Here is a 3,808-nt window from a genome sequence, read left to right as displayed (position 1 = left end):
TTTGCGTCTCGTGAATTACAGCAATGTTCAGAACTTTAGTTTGTATTTCTTTATTTTTTATAAAACAAATTCTTAGAATTTTAACACTCTTTCTTGTGTTCAGAAAAAAAGACTGCGACTGTAGGGATCAAAAAATTGGCTTGCTTGGCTAGGGATCTTTAAGCGAGTGCTTCCAAAATGTATCGAGCGCAGTGCATTTTCATAACTCCGTGTGGACTGCATCGAAAGATGTATTGAAATCATAACTCTGCATTGCACTACTTCCAAACTTTTTTGCTGGGATAGCATGGGATCCGTAAGCAGCACAACAACTGCGCTGAAGGCCATCTCCATCCACACATATTAGCCGAGGACTCACTCAGAGCAAGCCGTGCGATAGAACAGTGATAGTGGCACTTGATTTAGCAAAACCCTTTGATACTGTCAAGCACCCCACGTTGTTTGAGGTCATCGAGCAGACTACGCACCGTCCAAGTTTAAAACGTTGTATAATAAATTATAAGTGCGGACGACAGTAGTACGTAGAATTTAGGATCAAGAAGTCCATGACCCGTAGAGTGAAGAAAATTAGAGTTGGGCAATCTAGTTCCCGGAGGGGATCGATCTTTCTAGTTCCTTTTCCCAAAAGGAACTAGTTCCTTAAAGTAGTTCCATAGTTCCGACATCGATATAGTTCAACGAATTTTTCTCTTTCATCGTTCTTTTCATTCCAAATAGTTCCGAGACCGAAATAGTTCAACTAAACTTTCTCTTTCATCGATCTTTTCGCTCCAAATAGTTCCGAGACCTAAATAGTTCCACGAATCTTTCTCCTTCGTCGCTCTTTTTGTTTTTTTTTTTCGTTCCAAAAAGTTCCGAGACCGAAATGTTTTCATTGTTTGGTGGATGAATTGACATAAAAATAAATTGCAGCGAACAAACAGCAACAACGAAAGATCGACGTAGGCGTTAAACTGAAGGAACGAGAAAAACGAAAGGAACTATATGAACTAAAGGAACTATGTGAATGCAAGAGCTGGATATAGTTCCAACAGTTACTTGTCCGGAATAGTTCCTTGGAACTAGTTCGTTTCGGAACTACACAACTCTAAAGAAAATCTCTTCTGAATTCCAAACGCTGCAGACGGCATTGAGATCGTAACGTATGCGAATGATTATACGATCTTGGCGTAAGTTGCCTTCCCTGACGACATTTGTGAATGACTGAACTCCTTTTTGTCTGTTCTTACCATTTTTTTCCACGCGAGGAATATGCGAATACCAGTCAATAAATCTACGGCCACTCTGTTCACTACCTGGGCGGCAGAGTTGAGAACAATAGAGTTGAAGGCAGCCAGGGGGTCTTCATAATCTAGAACATTGATGGGCAGAAATGCTCTCCCTCACACACAAAAGTGTAAAAAATACATGAGTCTCTCGCAATTTGCCCATCAGTGATCTAGAAAGAGAAGTCCAATGTTACAAGAGATAACCCCTAGATCAACAAGCTTTCAACCAGGTTTAAGTAGCATTCACACGAATGCAGTCGAAGATGCAGTAAACAATTATCGTGTGAATGCGGTCCTTGGAGAACATCCACCATCTATCGCAGCTGAGAAGCACCAGCTGTCAGGACAAACCAGAGTATTTTTGGGTCAATACGATCGGGAAGGTGCAGCCGTCAAAATTCCTATAGGGCAAGTACTGTTGACACCGTGCAAAACATCTGCCCAGCATACAACACAGGCCCCCACGACACACTGCTCCTTTTCAATTACCCTACCAATCCTGCAAAGAAATTTAAGTATGCAGCTTTGTGGTTACAAACCATATAAATAGCGAAATAGCCACATTCTTACGACTGATAGACCCAGAGTCAGATTAAGCAGAAAAATGAGAATACAAACATATTAACTACTGTTACAACAACGAGAGTAAACTGCAATTATAGATGTAAACTTTACGATGATAAATAAATTATAGTTATTTCATAAATTCCTTTGAATTAATAAAATAAAAAACATGAAAATCATTTTTCAATACAGCATTTTCCATTTTCCGAACAAGACGTGAAAATTACATGCCAAAGGGTTGGTGAAAATGACATGCCAAAGATTAGTGAAAATGCTATTCTTGGGAATTGGTTAAGATGACATGCCAAAGGATTGGTATTGATGACATGCCAAAGAATTGTTGAAGATGCCATTCCATCGAGTTAGTAAAGATGACATGCTTAGGATCTGAAAATGAATTGCATCTTTTGGGGGTCACGCTCTTGTAAAAAGAATGAGCGAAGATGCTGAATGAAATTCCATTTCACTTGCACCCATTCTTGAATAGCATCTTTGGCATCGAACATTTTGCTGGGTACGTCCAAGAATCTTCAAGTTTTACCACTTTTTATCGAAAAGCGTTCCTTTACTTCAGATTAGAGCTGGCAAACCATCGATATTCCCAACATTAGATATTTTGGATATAATATTTTAAAATTTCGATTGCTATCGATATTATCGTTAAGTTGTCAACACCATTAATTTGGAGATAAAAATGGCGGAAATATCAATGCTTTCTAGTTCACAGAAATGTAAAGGAGAATAAATAGTTGCTTTTACTTTATAAAAATATTAAAAAATTCATTTTACTTTTCCGAAAAATGTGTACGTGTAACTACGGACTTACTTTCTCACACACACAAAACCGAAAAGCAGCGAAATTTCTATTTATTTCAATGAATGTTAGGTTGGGGGTTTTTGTTCCGATAATCAGTGTGTTCGTTTACTCAAAATTTTTACAAATTGTTACTGGATGTTGTTCGTTTACTCTACAGTACAATGCAAAAGACATTAGCCGATTACAAGAAGTTACTGAACTTGTACAAATTTGTACAAATTGTTGAGTAAACGAACACACCTAATATCGATAGGCAAAACTAACTATCTATAATTTTTAAAAAATAATCGATTTTATCGATAGTGCCATCGATTTTTTACCAGCTATATTCTAAAATCTTTTTATTAGGTGTCGAGGCCTTAAAGGCCTGGGTACATAAGCTGCCTCGCCCGGTTGTCTTGCTTCCCTGCTTCATTTCTGACATAATAAAAATAAAAGAATAAAGAAGGCCGAGCAAATTTCAAACTTTACTTTTTTATTCTTTTATCAGAAGCAAGCAAGGCAATCAGGCGAGGCAGCTTATGTACCCAGGCCTTTAGATTAGTGATGCACAAAACAATATATGAAACGAAATGAAATTTACGCTAGAGTACTGTTTTGTGCATATCTACTTTAGATCTTTTGTATTGTACTGAAGAGTAAACGAAAAGCATCCAGTAACAATTTGTACAAATTTTGAGTAAACGAACACACCCATGGTTTAATAAGAAAGGTTAGCCAAAGCTTTATGTCAACTTAATTTTTTTCATTCGAGTATGCCTAAAACTTCAAAACAATATAAACAAACTGTGTATGTGTGTGTGGTGTTTGAATAATATGCCAAACAATTTTAAAAACAATCGTATTCAATGATTTTAAAAATTGTTTTTAGACCATTTGTATGGAAGAAATTGGTGAGATTTGCATGGAAACAATCAGTTTATCATATTCACAACTCGATTATGTGGAGAAAACTTAACGCTTCATTCATTTTTCGCGTTTTTTATAAAATGCTCAAAACATGCATTGTAAACAAACCCACTTGTTGCTTTTATTTTGAAGTTTTAGGAATTTAAGAAAAACAAGGGTTCTATAGATTTTTTTCATTTAAATCTACCTCTTTACTTATACCATGAACACACCTATAATCAATTTAACATTGAATTCGAAATGAAAAGTC

Source organism: Musca autumnalis, unplaced genomic scaffold (assembly GCF_047663935.1).
Source record: "Musca autumnalis isolate F117 unplaced genomic scaffold, ASM4766393v1 scaffold_1, whole genome shotgun sequence".
Lineage (NCBI taxonomy): Eukaryota > Metazoa > Arthropoda > Insecta > Diptera > Muscidae > Musca > Musca autumnalis.
Note: the sequence above shows the minus strand (reverse complement) of the source record.